Here is a 15,257-nt window from a genome sequence, read left to right on the forward strand (position 1 = left end):
CAAGTTTAGTGGTTTCAGCCTCGTGTGGCAAATAGATCTTAAAGGACAAAGCAGTATATTGGTAGCTGTTAATAGAGCAGGGCAAGCTCTGTCTATATAAATAGGGAAATGGGCTTAGCCATAGAGGTTCAACTATCTGGTTATCTCATGTATTAACACAAACTGGGTCTCAGTTACACAGTTGTATTTAATGTTTTATGATCTCCTAGACTTTCTAGTCCAGGCACTTTTTGACAAACCTTTGTCCTCATTTGAGGGGTTTTGTTGTCGGGTTGTTGGGTCCGTTTGTGTGGGTATTTGCCTCATTCCATCCCTGAGCTTTGCAGCTAGACAGGTGTGATTGAAAACTATTTTCTAAGGTGTTTCCTGTAGCGGAGTAATTGGTTTGCAGTAGTAAGTCATGTTTTTCCACTAAAAGGGGACGGAGGGGTGGTAATCCACGAGGTAAGCTAAAGTTAAATTCTTAGAAGAATTCCTTGATCAGAAAATATAAATTTGCGTTTTGTTGCTCTATTTCCTGAAAGTAACTTGGAGATGCCCCTGATTTGTCCATCTACTGCTTTGATTCCTTGGATACCACTCATACTTTCACGTTAAGCAAAGACAAGTAATTCTTGCAGGGGTCTCTGTCTTTTTCAGCAGCCCTTTTGTAAGACGCACTTTTCCCATATAAAACAATTTTAAACCTCCCTCCCCCCCCCCTCCACAAAAGAAGTAAAGAGACATAAACTTAAAGGGCTTTTTCCTGGCACATTCCATTCTAGTTTACAACCTAGAACACCACTTCCAATAAGGCTCTGTTGCATTAGTAACCAGTTTTGGTAAAGGAGAAATGCTGCCGCCTTGTGGCCGTTTCCCGCAAGAGCGGCTTTACACCCACAGCTAAAGGTCATTAACGTTCAGAAGGACTCGGGGCCGTAAAGGACACCTGCCCTCAAAAATTGTGCTGAGGTAAGGAATGGAGAAAACAATTCAAAACAGGCAAATTTTTCAAGAAGATAGTATGAAGAGTTAAGTTTTACTCACTCTCTTTAAAAAAAAGGAAAATGGATAAAAGCTCAACCTCAGGAAGTATTAGACTCATGCAATCTAATCTACAAAAAGGTTTCAACGCACACCAGTCGCCTGACCATCAGCAAAAACTCTACAAACAATAAATGCTGAAGGGGCTTTAGAGAACTGTGTACCCTCTACCTGCTGGTGAGACGTAAAGTCGTAACAGCCGACAACGAGAACCGAAAGGAGCTGCATTAAAAAGTAAAAATTGAGGTACCATTTAATCCAGCAGGCACGCCACTGGGCCTCTCACCTGAGAAGACCAGAATCGAGAAGACATAGGCTGCAAAAGCTGCACTGCAGCCTTATTCACAATAGCCAAGACAGTGAAGCAACCAAAATGTTCTTCAACAGGTGAATGGATAAAGAAGAAGTGGTTCATGTACCCAATGGAATATTAGCCATGGAAAACAATGAAACACTGCTCTTTGAGGCACCACAGGTGAACCTGGGGATAATCACCAAACATGATGTAAGTCGGAAAGCAAAAGACCTATATCCTATGATATCACTTACAGGGGTTAGCTAATAACTGACACAAATGAACATATTTCCACAGAGAAAGACGCTCACAGAATTAGAAAACAAACTATGCTCATGTAAAAGGAAAGGTGGGGGGAATGGATAAATTAAGATTAGTGTTACTATACGTATACAAATACATATTATATACATTTATCAAAAAGACCGACCATATAGCAAGGGAGGTCTGCAGAACACTCTGTAATATTTTACATGGGAAGAGGATCTGTACAAGAATAGACATATATAATGTACAAATGAACCAGATTCTGTACACCTAGGACAAACAATATTCTAATCTTTACCCAGATTAAAAAAAGTAAAAAAAAAACCAAGAAGTAATGAGACATAAACTTATGGGGGTTTCTCCTGGCACATTCCATTCTAATTTAAAACCTAGGAACACGACTTCCTGGAAGGCTCTGCTGCCTTAGTACCCAGATTTGGGAACGGAGAAATGATGCCTCCTTGTGGCCATTTCCCACAACAGCAGCTTTAAACACATTGCTAAAGGTCACTAAATATTCACCAAACTTGCATTTATTTAAATGACACCTGCCCTCCAAAAATTCCTGGGGTCGAAAATCGACCAAAATTTCAAAAGAGGGCAACCTTTCAAGATGACAATTTCAAGAGGTATATTGTACTCACATTTTTTTTAACAGAAAACAAAAAGGCGAGGAAAAATGATGAATTTTAGGAATTTTTAAAGACATGCAAACCCAAATTACAAAAACCGATCAGCTCACAGCCGTCAGAATGGCCATTAGCAAAAATGCTGCAAACAACAAATGCTGAAATGATTGTGGAGAGATGCTTACCCTCTCTTCTATGGGGGACGTGGTAAGAGCCACTAATGAAAACACAATGGAGGTGCTTTGAACATTGAGCTACAAGTCAATCATTCACACCCAGTGCTGGGCGTAACCCCTGAGAAATGAGAATCAAAAAGTCACAGGCTGGCAATCCTGCACTCCAGCAATATTTACCATAGCCAACACTTGGAAGCAACGAAAATACCCATCAATACAGGAATGCACCAAGAAGAAGTGGTCTATGTACACAATGGAATATTACTCCAATAAAAAATATTAATTAAATTTAAAAAACAAACAAAAGTAAGGAGACATCTGCTGTTGTGGGTTTATCCGGGCACATTCCACTCTAATTTATAACCGAGGAACACCACTGGCCGGGAGGGCTGTTTCCCTAGTTACCAGAGTGGGGAACGTAGAAAGGCTGCCGTCCTCTGGCCGTTACCTGCAAAAGGAGCTTTAAAACCTGTGCTAATGCTCACTTCATATGAACAAGTACGGCAGGGCTGTAAATGAAACCTGCCCTCAAAATGTTTAGAGGGAGGTAAATGGCCAAAGCATTTCAAAATGTGACACATACTTTAAGAAAACACTTTGAAGAACTAAGCTGTAATCACAGATTGAAAAATCAAAGCACGTGCCTTAAAGCTCAATTTCAACGGATTATGAGACACATGCAAATTCAACCACGAAGCAGTATTATCTCAAACCAGTCAGAATAACCATCAGCAAGAAAACTATAAACAATAAATGCTGAAGGTGTTGTGGAGAAATGCATACGCTCAACTTTAAGAGGGACATAACTTGGAAAGAGCCACTAATGAGAACTGAATGGAAGTGCCTTTAAAAGGGAAATATTGAGCTACCATATGATCCAGCAGGCCCCTTCCTGGACCTATAACCTCTGAAGACAGAACTGGAAAGACACAGGCAGGCAAAACTGCACTGCACAGTATTACAATAGCCAAGATATGGAAGTAACCAAAAAGTCCACCAACAGATGGGGGGACAAAGAAGAACTGCTACATGTAGAGATGGAATATTAGCTAGCGAAAAAATGAAACAATGCCATTTGCAGCACCATAGATGAGTCTAGAAGTAATCACGCAACTTGTAGTAAGTGAGAAAGCGAAAGACACATATCCTATCCTATCGCTTGTAGGTGTTACCAAAAAATTGATACCAATGAAGATATTTCCACAGAGAAAGGCAATCACAGATTCATTAAGCAAACTTATGGTTCACCAAATGGAAAGGTGTGAGGATTGGATACATTACGATATTGGGGTTAACAGAGATATACAAACACATGTGAAACACAGAATCACCAAAGACCTATAGAATACCAAGAGAAGACTACTCAACATTGTGTCATAACCTACATGGGAAAAGGATACGAAGAAGAATAGATATATGTATATGTGTGAAAGAACCACATCTTGCACACCTAGAGCAAACAAAATATTGTAATCAAATCTGCTGTGATAACAAATAAAAATTTACTTAAAAATACGAACAAGAAGTAATGAGAAGGGGGTGCTCGGGCTCCGGCCCGCAGTTCGAGCGGCGAGAGCGCTCAGAGACGCGACGCGGGGCAGAGGGGAGTGAGCGGGCGCCTCAGTGTCCTTCCCCATCCCACCCCTCGCCTCGCCACCTTCTCCCCCCTCAGCCGGACCGGAATTATGTGATCCCGGAAGTTCCGGCGCCACTGCTGTGTGGGATAAACAGTAATGGCGGAGGCTGCAGCTCCGGGAACAACAGCCACAACATCAGGAGCAGGAGCGGCAGGGGCGGCGGTGGCAGCGGCCTCCCCCACCCCTATCCCCACAGTCACCTCCCCGTCCCTGGGGGCATGGGATTTGGCAGCGACGGCAGCGGCGGCGGCTGGACCAAACAGGTCACCTGCAGGTATTTCATGCATGGGGTTTGTAAGGAAGGAGATAACTGTCGATACTCACGTGACCTCTCTGACAGTCCATATGGTGTAGTGTACAAGTATGTTCAGCGAGGGTACTGTATTTACGGAGACCGCTGCAAATATGAACACAGCAAGCCATTGCAACTGCTACAGCTCTAACTGCAAAGTCACCCCTTGCTGCTTCCTCAAGTCTCTCATCAGTAGTTGGACAGATGGGTGAAATGCATATGGGCGAAGCTGAGTCAAGAAATTCAAACTTTTCAACTGTAGGAGCGGGTTCAGAAGACTGGGTGAACGCCATTGAGTTTGTTCCTGGGCAGCCCTACTGTGGCCGTACTGCCCCTTCCTCCACTGAAGCACCCCTGCAGGGCTCAGTGACCAAGGAAGAATCAGAGAAGGAGCAAATTGCAGTGGAAACAAAGAAGCAGATCTGCCCCTATGCTGCAGTGGGAGAGTGCCGATATGGGGAGAACTGTGTGTATCTCCATGGAGACGCGTGTGATATGTGTGGGCTGTAGGTCTTCCATCCAGTGGATGCTGCCCAAAGATCACAACATATAAAATCTTGCATCGAGGCCCATGAGAAGGACATGGAGCTCTCGTTTGCTGTGCAGCACAGCAAGGACATGGTGTGTGGGATCTGCACGGAGGTGGTCTATGAGAAAGCCAACCCCCGCGAGCGCCACTTCGGAATCCTCTCCAACTGCAACCACACCTACTGTCTCAAGTGTATTCGCAAGTGGAGGAGTGCTAAGCAATCTGAGAGCAAGATCATAAAGTACTGCCCAGAATGCCGGATCACATCTAACATTGTCATTCCAAGTGAGTACTGGGTGGAGGAGAAAGAAGAGAAGCAGAAACTCATTCAGAAATACAAGGAGGCAATGAGCAACAAGGCGTGCAGGTATTTTGACGAAGGACGTAGGAGCTGCCCATTTGGAGGGAACTGCGTTTACAAGCATGCGTACCCTGATGCCGTAGAGAGGAGCCACAGAGACAGACAGTGGGAACATCAAGCACATACCGGGCCCAACGAAGGAACCACTTCTGGGAGCTCATTGAGGAAAGAGAGAACGGCAACCCCTTTGACAACGACGAAGAAGAGGTTGTCACCTTTGAGCTGGGCGAGATGTTGCTTGTGCTTTTGGCTGCAGGTGGGGACGACGACCTGACAGACTCTGAAGACGAGTGGGACTTGTTTCACGATGAGCTGGAAGATTTTTATGACTTGGATCTATAGCAGCTTTGCTGGGCGTGTGAACTGGTCTGCTGAGCCTCAGACGGCAGCCCTCCCCGCTGGTGGCAGCAGTGCCCGTGGTTCTCTTCTAGGCAGGCCTCTCAACTCCAGGTGCTGTCGTAATAATTTTTACCCAGGGCCTGTCTTCTCAATCCCTCACCTTTCCCCAAGGAGTATGTTGTTTTCTCTGTTTAAAAAAGTTACAAAAATGAATCTTAAAGTTAATTTTCTTGTAACATGAATTTAAGGGTCAGACAGAGTGTAGGTTTGCTGCGTCATCTGTTTTCAGCCAGATTCACACAGTTCAAGGGGAGCATTTCTGGATTTCCAGTACTCATTTTTGAGGACCCCAGGTTCAAAAGTAACAGCATTGGCCCCGCTTTTGGGTCCAAGAATTGGGGTGTTAGGTGAAGGATCTGAACTGTGGCATGTAGCCTTCTGCTATAGACTTAGGCGGATGCTTGAGGTTTCTGGTGAATTCTGCACATCTGTGTTTTTATATCTGTTCCCTGCCCTGGAATCCCCACCCTGTGCACTCGTTCTGTGGTTTTCATCTCTTGTTTAATTGCACACAAGTACTACTGCTGGGTAACCAGAACCAGGTGCGACTGTGTTGAGATTTTTGCTGTGTTTAGCCTGATAGGAAAATTGTGAAAGAACACATATAAAGATATAGCGGAATAAAATAAATGCAGAGTTGGAAGTTGACTCCCAAGGGCTGATAGACTTGGTACGTGGGAGTGTGTAACAAGCTTCTCATCCCTGCATAGATGCAGTGTCTGTAGCCTTAGTGGAAAAACTCAAGTTTAGTGGTTTCAGCCTCGTGTGGCAAATAGATCTTAAAGGACAAAGCAGTATATTGGTAGCTGTTAATAGAGCAGGGCAAGCTCTGTCTATATAAATAGGGAAATGGGCTTAGCCATAGAGGTTCAACTATCTGGTTATCTCATGTATTAACACAAACTGGGTCTCAGTTACACAGTTGTATTTAATGTTTTATGATCTCCTAGACTTTCTAGTCCAGGCACTTTTTGACAAACCTTTGTCCTCATTTGAGGGGTTTTGTTGTCGGGTTGTTGGGTCCGTTTGTGTGGGTATTTGCCTCATTCCATCCCTGAGCTTTGCAGCTAGACAGGTGTGATTGAAAACTATTTTCTAAGGTGTTTCCTGTAGCGGAGTAATTGGTTTGCAGTAGTAAGTCATGTTTTTCCACTAAAAGGGGACGGAGGGGTGGTAATCCACGAGGTAAGCTAAAGTTAAATTCTTAGAAGAATTCCTTGATCAGAAAATATAAATTTGCGTTTTGTTGCTCTATTTCCTGAAAGTAACTTGGAGATGCCCCTGATTTGTCCATCTACTGCTTTGATTCCTTGGATACCACTCATACTTTCACGTTAAGCAAAGACAAGTAATTCTTGCAGGGGTCTCTGTCTTTTTCAGCAGCCCTTTTGTAAGACGCACTTTTCCCATATAAAACAATTTTAAACCTCCCTCCCCCCCCCTCCACAAAAGAAGTAAAGAGACATAAACTTAAAGGGCTTTTTCCTGGCACATTCCATTCTAGTTTACAACCTAGAACACCACTTCCAATAAGGCTCTGTTGCATTAGTAACCAGTTTTGGTAAAGGAGAAATGCTGCCGCCTTGTGGCCGTTTCCCGCAAGAGCGGCTTTACACCCACAGCTAAAGGTCATTAACGTTCAGAAGGACTCGGGGCCGTAAAGGACACCTGCCCTCAAAAATTGTGCTGAGGTAAGGAATGGAGAAAACAATTCAAAACAGGCAAATTTTTCAAGAAGATAGTATGAAGAGTTAAGTTTTACTCACTCTCTTTAAAAAAAAGGAAAATGGATAAAAGCTCAACCTCAGGAAGTATTAGACTCATGCAATCTAATCTACAAAAAGGTTTCAACGCACACCAGTCGCCTGACCATCAGCAAAAACTCTACAAACAATAAATGCTGAAGGGGCTTTAGAGAACTGTGTACCCTCTACCTGCTGGTGAGACGTAAAGTCGTAACAGCCGACAACGAGAACCGAAAGGAGCTGCATTAAAAAGTAAAAATTGAGGTACCATTTAATCCAGCAGGCACGCCACTGGGCCTCTCACCTGAGAAGACCAGAATCGAGAAGACATAGGCTGCAAAAGCTGCACTGCAGCCTTATTCACAATAGCCAAGACAGTGAAGCAACCAAAATGTTCTTCAACAGGTGAATGGATAAAGAAGAAGTGGTTCGTGTACCCAATGGAATATTAGCCATGGAAAACAATGAAACACTGCTCTTTGAGGCACCACAGGTGAACCTGGGGATAATCACCAAACATGATGTAAGTCGGAAAGCAAAAGACCTATATCCTATGATATCACTTACAGGGGTTAGCTAATAACTGACACAAATGAACATATTTCCACAGAGAAAGACGCTCACAGAATTAGAAAACAAACTATGCTCATGTAAAAGGAAAGGTGGGGGGAATGGATAAATTAAGATTAGTGTTACTATACGTATACAAATACATATTATATACATTTATCAAAAAGACCGACCATATAGCAAGGGAGGTCTGCAGAACACTCTGTAATATTTTACATGGGAAGAGGATCTGTACAAGAATAGACATATATAATGTACAAATGAACCAGATTCTGTACACCTAGGACAAACAATATTCTAATCTTTACCCAGATTAAAAAAAGTAAAAAAAAAACCAAGAAGTAATGAGACATAAACTTATGGGGGTTTCTCCTGGCACATTCCATTCTAATTTAAAACCTAGGAACACGACTTCCTGGAAGGCTCTGCTGCCTTAGTACCCAGATTTGGGAACGGAGAAATGATGCCTCCTTGTGGCCATTTCCCACAACAGCAGCTTTAAACACATTGCTAAAGGTCACTAAATATTCACCAAACTTGCATTTATTTAAATGACACCTGCCCTCCAAAAATTCCTGGGGTCGAAAATCGACCAAAATTTCAAAAGAGGGCAACCTTTCAAGATGACAATTTCAAGAGGTATATTGTACTCACATTTTTTTTAACAGAAAACAAAAAGGCGAGGAAAAATGATGAATTTTAGGAATTTTTAAAGACATGCAAACCCAAATTACAAAAACCGATCAGCTCACAGCCGTCAGAATGGCCATTAGCAAAAATGCTGCAAACAACAAATGCTGAAATGATTGTGGAGAGATGCTTACCCTCTCTTCTATGGGGGACGTGGTAAGAGCCACTAATGAAAACACAATGGAGGTGCTTTGAACATTGAGCTACAAGTCAATCATTCACACCCAGTGCTGGGCGTAACCCCTGAGAAATGAGAATCAAAAAGTCACAGGCTGGCAATCCTGCACTCCAGCAATATTTACCATAGCCAACACTTGGAAGCAACGAAAATACCCATCAATACAGGAATGCACCAAGAAGAAGTGGTCTATGTACACAATGGAATATTACTCCAATAAAAAATATTAATTAAATTTAAAAAACAAACAAAAGTAAGGAGACATCTGCTGTTGTGGGTTTATCCGGGCACATTCCACTCTAATTTATAACCGAGGAACACCACTGGCCGGGAGGGCTGTTTCCCTAGTTACCAGAGTGGGGAACGTAGAAAGGCTGCCGTCCTCTGGCCGTTACCTGCAAAAGCAGCTTTAAAACCTGTGCTAATGCTCACTTCATATGAACAAGTACGGCAGGGCTGTAAATGAAACCTGCCCTCAAAATGTTTAGAGGGAGGTAAATGGCCAAAGCATTTCAAAATGTGACACATACTTTAAGAAAACACTTTGAAGAACTAAGCTGTAATCACAGATTGAAAAATCAAAGCACGTGCCTTAAAGCTCAATTTCAACGGATTATGAGACACATGCAAATTCAACCACGAAGCAGTATTATCTCAAACCAGTCAGAATAACCATCAGCAAGAAAACTATAAACAATAAATGCTGAAGGTGTTGTGGAGAAATGCATACGCTCAACTTTAAGAGGGACATAACTTGGAAAGAGCCACTAATGAGAACTGAATGGAAGTGCCTTTAAAAGGGAAATATTGAGCTACCATATGATCCAGCAGGCCCCTTCCTGGACCTATAACCTCTGAAGACAGAACTGGAAAGACACAGGCAGGCAAAACTGCACTGCACAGTATTACAATAGCCAAGATATGGAAGTAACCAAAAAGTCCACCAACAGATGGGGGGACAAAGAAGAACTGCTACATGTAGAGATGGAATATTAGCTAGCGAAAAAATGAAACAATGCCATTTGCAGCACCATAGATGAGTCTAGAAGTAATCACGCAACTTGTAGTAAGTGAGAAAGCGAAAGACACATATCCTATCCTATCGCTTGTAGATGTTACCAAAAAATTGATACCAATGAAGATATTTCCACAGAGAAAGGCAATCACAGATTCATTAAGCAAACTTATGGTTCACCAAATGGAAAGGTGTGAGGATTGGATACATTACGATATTGGGGTTAACAGAGATATACAAACACATGTGAAACACAGAATCACCAAAGACCTATAGAATACCAAGAGAAGACTACTCAACATTGTGTCATAACCTACATGGGAAAAGGATACGAAGAAGAATAGATATATGTATATGTGTGAAAGAACCACATCTTGCACACCTAGAGCAAACAAAATATTGTAATCAAATCTGCTGTGATAACAAATAAAAATTTACTTAAAAATACGAACAAGAAGTAATGAGAAGGGGGTGCTCGGGCTCCGGCCCGCAGTTCGAGCGGCGAGAGCGCTCAGAGACGCGACGCGGGGCAGAGGGGAGTGAGCGGGCGCCTCAGTGTCCTTCCCCATCCCACCCCTCGCCTCGCCACCTTCTCCCCCCTCAGCCGGACCGGAATTATGTGATCCCGGAAGTTCCGGCGCCACTGCTGTGTGGGATAAACAGTAATGGCGGAGGCTGCAGCTCCGGGAACAACAGCCACAACATCAGGAGCAGGAGCGGCAGGGGCGGCGGTGGCAGCGGCCTCCCCCACCCCTATCCCCACAGTCACCTCCCCGTCCCTGGGGGCATGGGATTTGGCAGCGACGGCAGCGGCGGCGGCTGGACCAAACAGGTCACCTGCAGGTATTTCATGCATGGGGTTTGTAAGGAAGGAGATAACTGTCGATACTCACGTGACCTCTCTGACAGTCCATATGGTGTAGTGTACAAGTATGTTCAGCGAGGGTACTGTATTTACGGAGACCGCTGCAAATATGAACACAGCAAGCCATTGCAACTGCTACAGCTCTAACTGCAAAGTCACCCCTTGCTGCTTCCTCAAGTCTCTCATCAGTAGTTGGACAGATGGGTGAAATGCATATGGGCGAAGCTGAGTCAAGAAATTCAAACTTTTCAACTGTAGGAGCGGGTTCAGAAGACTGGGTGAACGCCATTGAGTTTGTTCCTGGGCAGCCCTACTGTGGCCGTACTGCCCCTTCCTCCACTGAAGCACCCCTGCAGGGCTCAGTGACCAAGGAAGAATCAGAGAAGGAGCAAATTGCAGTGGAAACAAAGAAGCAGATCTGCCCCTATGCTGCAGTGGGAGAGTGCCGATATGGGGAGAACTGTGTGTATCTCCATGGAGACGCGTGTGATATGTGTGGGCTGTAGGTCTTCCATCCAGTGGATGCTGCCCAAAGATCACAACATATAAAATCTTGCATCGAGGCCCATGAGAAGGACATGGAGCTCTCGTTTGCTGTGCAGCACAGCAAGGACATGGTGTGTGGGATCTGCACGGAGGTGGTCTATGAGAAAGCCAACCCCCGCGAGCGCCACTTCGGAATCCTCTCCAACTGCAACCACACCTACTGTCTCAAGTGTATTCGCAAGTGGAGGAGTGCTAAGCAATCTGAGAGCAAGATCATAAAGTACTGCCCAGAATGCCGGATCACATCTAACATTGTCATTCCAAGTGAGTACTGGGTGGAGGAGAAAGAAGAGAAGCAGAAACTCATTCAGAAATACAAGGAGGCAATGAGCAACAAGGCGTGCAGGTATTTTGACGAAGGACGTAGGAGCTGCCCATTTGGAGGGAACTGCGTTTACAAGCATGCGTACCCTGATGCCGTAGAGAGGAGCCACAGAGACAGACAGTGGGAACATCAAGCACATACCGGGCCCAACGAAGGAACCACTTCTGGGAGCTCATTGAGGAAAGAGAGAACGGCAACCCCTTTGACAACGACGAAGAAGAGGTTGTCACCTTTGAGCTGGGCGAGATGTTGCTTGTGCTTTTGGCTGCAGGTGGGGACGACGACCTGACAGACTCTGAAGACGAGTGGGACTTGTTTCACGATGAGCTGGAAGATTTTTATGACTTGGATCTATAGCAGCTTTGCTGGGCGTGTGAACTGGTCTGCTGAACCTCAGACGGCAGCCCTCCCCGCTGGTGGCAGCAGTGCCCGTGGTTCTCTTCTAGGCAGGCCTCTCAACTCCAGGTGCTGTCGTAATAATTTTTACCCAGGGCCTGTCTTCTCAATCCCTCACCTTTCCCCAAGGAGTATGTTGTTTTCTCTGTTTAAAAAAGTTACAAAAATGAATCTTAAAGTTAGTTTTCTTGTAACATGAATTTAAGGGTCAGACAGAGTGTAGGTTTGCTGCGTCATCTGTTTTCAGCCAGATTCACACAGTTCAAGGGGAGCATTTCTGGATTTCCAGTACTCATTTTTGAGGACCCCAGGTTCAAAAGTAACAGCATTGGCCCCGCTTTTGGGTCCAAGAATTGGGGTGTTAGGTGAAGGATCTGAACTGTGGCATGTAGCCTTCTGCTATAGACTTAGGCGGATGCTTGAGGTTTCTGGTGAATTCTGCACATCTGTGTTTTTATATCTGTTCCCTGCCCTGGAATCCCCACCCTGTGCACTCGTTCTGTGGTTTTCATCTCTTGTTTAATTGCACACAAGTACTACTGCTGGGTAACCAGAACCAGGTGCGACTGTGTTGAGATTTTTGCTGTGTTTAGCCTGATAGGAAAATTGTGAAAGAACACATATAAAGATATAGCGGAATAAAATAAATGCAGAGTTGGAAGTTGACTCCCAAGGGCTGATAGACTTGGTACGTGGGAGTGTGTAACAAGCTTCTCATCCCTGCATAGATGCAGTGTCTGTAGCCTTAGTGGAAAAACTCAAGTTTAGTGGTTTCAGCCTCGTGTGGCAAATAGATCTTAAAGGACAAAGCAGTATATTGGTAGCTGTTAATAGAGCAGGGCAAGCTCTGTCTATATAAATAGGGAAATGGGCTTAGCCATAGAGGTTCAACTATCTGGTTATCTCATGTATTAACACAAACTGGGTCTCAGTTACACAGTTGTATTTAATGTTTTATGATCTCCTAGACTTTCTAGTCCAGGCACTTTTTGACAAACCTTTGTCCTCATTTGAGGGGTTTTGTTGTCGGGTTGTTGGGTCCGTTTGTGTGGGTATTTGCCTCATTCCATCCCTGAGCTTTGCAGCTAGACAGGTGTGATTGAAAACTATTTTCTAAGGTGTTTCCTGTAGCGGAGTAATTGGTTTGCAGTAGTAAGTCATGTTTTTCCACTAAAAGGGGACGGAGGGGTGGTAATCCACGAGGTAAGCTAAAGTTAAATTCTTAGAAGAATTCCTTGATCAGAAAATATAAATTTGCGTTTTGTTGCTCTATTTCCTGAAAGTAACTTGGAGATGCCCCTGATTTGTCCATCTACTGCTTTGATTCCTTGGATACCACTCATACTTTCACGTTAAGCAAAGACAAGTAATTCTTGCAGGGGTCTCTGTCTTTTTCAGCAGCCCTTTTGTAAGACGCACTTTTCCCATATAAAACAATTTTAAACCTCCCTCCCCCCCCCCTCCACAAAAGAAGTAAAGAGACATAAACTTAAAGGGCTTTTTCCTGGCACATTCCATTCTAGTTTACAACCTAGAACACCACTTCCAATAAGGCTCTGTTGCATTAGTAACCAGTTTTGGTAAAGGAGAAATGCTGCCGCCTTGTGGCCGTTTCCCGCAAGAGCGGCTTTACACCCACAGCTAAAGGTCATTAACGTTCAGAAGGACTCGGGGCCGTAAAGGACACCTGCCCTCAAAAATTGTGCTGAGGTAAGGAATGGAGAAAACAATTCAAAACAGGCAAATTTTTCAAGAAGATAGTATGAAGAGTTAAGTTTTACTCACTCTCTTTAAAAAAAAGGAAAATGGATAAAAGCTCAACCTCAGGAAGTATTAGACTCATGCAATCTAATCTACAAAAAGGTTTCAACGCACACCAGTCGCCTGACCATCAGCAAAAACTCTACAAACAATAAATGCTGAAGGGGCTTTAGAGAACTGTGTACCCTCTACCTGCTGGTGAGACGTAAAGTCGTAACAGCCGACAACGAGAACCGAAAGGAGCTGCATTAAAAAGTAAAAATTGAGGTACCATTTAATCCAGCAGGCACGCCACTGGGCCTCTCACCTGAGAAGACCAGAATCGAGAAGACATAGGCTGCAAAAGCTGCACTGCAGCCTTATTCACAATAGCCAAGACAGTGAAGCAACCAAAATGTTCTTCAACAGGTGAATGGATAAAGAAGAAGTGGTTCATGTACCCAATGGAATATTAGCCATGGAAAACAATGAAACACTGCTCTTTGAGGCACCACAGGTGAACCTGGGGATAATCACCAAACATGATGTAAGTCGGAAAGCAAAAGACCTATATCCTATGATATCACTTACAGGGGTTAGCTAATAACTGACACAAATGAACATATTTCCACAGAGAAAGACGCTCACAGAATTAGAAAACAAACTATGCTCATGTAAAAGGAAAGGTGGGGGGAATGGATAAATTAAGATTAGTGTTACTATACGTATACAAATACATATTATATACATTTATCAAAAAGACCGACCATATAGCAAGGGAGGTCTGCAGAACACTCTGTAATATTTTACATGGGAAGAGGATCTGTACAAGAATAGACATATATAATGTACAAATGAACCAGATTCTGTACACCTAGGACAAACAATATTCTAATCTTTACCCAGATTAAAAAAAGTAAAAAAAAAACCAAGAAGTAATGAGACATAAACTTATGGGGGTTTCTCCTGGCACATTCCATTCTAATTTAAAACCTAGGAACACGACTTCCTGGAAGGCTCTGCTGCCTTAGTACCCAGATTTGGGAACGGAGAAATGATGCCTCCTTGTGGCCATTTCCCACAACAGCAGCTTTAAACACACTGCTAAAGGTCACTAAATATTCACCAAACTTGCATTTATTTAAATGACACCTGCCCTCCAAAAATTCCTGGGGTCGAAAATCGACCAAAATTTCAAAAGAGGGCAACCTTTCAAGATGACAATTTCAAGAGGTATATTGTACTCACATTTTTTTTAACAGAAAACAAAAAGGCGAGGAAAAATGATGAATTTTAGGAATTTTTAAAGACATGCAAACCCAAATTACAAAAACCGATCAGCTCACAGCCGTCAGAATGGCCATTAGCAAAAATGCTGCAAACAACAAATGCTGAAATGATTGTGGAGAGATGCTTACCCTCTCTTCTATGGGGGACGTGGTAAGAGCCACTAATGAAAACACAATGGAGGTGCTTTGAACATTGAGCTACAAGTCAATCATTCACACCCAGTGCTGGGCGTAACCCCTGAGAAATGAGAATCAAAAAGTCACAGGCTGGCAATCCTGCACTCCAGCAA

At 43.6% G+C, this 15,257-nt stretch overlaps 2 pseudogenes; both read left to right on the forward strand.

Annotated features, from left to right (window-relative positions):
* The first annotated feature begins 4,123 nt into the window (after window positions 1-4,123).
* On the forward strand, window positions 4,124-5,551 carry LOC130706650 (E3 ubiquitin-protein ligase makorin-1-like; annotated as a pseudogene).
* Window positions 5,552-10,471: 4,920 nt separating this feature from the next.
* Window positions 10,472-11,902, forward strand: LOC130706651 (E3 ubiquitin-protein ligase makorin-1-like; annotated as a pseudogene).
* The last annotated feature ends 3,355 nt before the right edge of the window (window positions 11,903-15,257 follow it).

This window comes from Balaenoptera acutorostrata, unplaced genomic scaffold (assembly GCF_949987535.1).
Source record: "Balaenoptera acutorostrata unplaced genomic scaffold, mBalAcu1.1 scaffold_818, whole genome shotgun sequence".
In the NCBI taxonomy this organism is placed as follows: Eukaryota; Metazoa; Chordata; class Mammalia; order Artiodactyla; family Balaenopteridae; genus Balaenoptera; species Balaenoptera acutorostrata.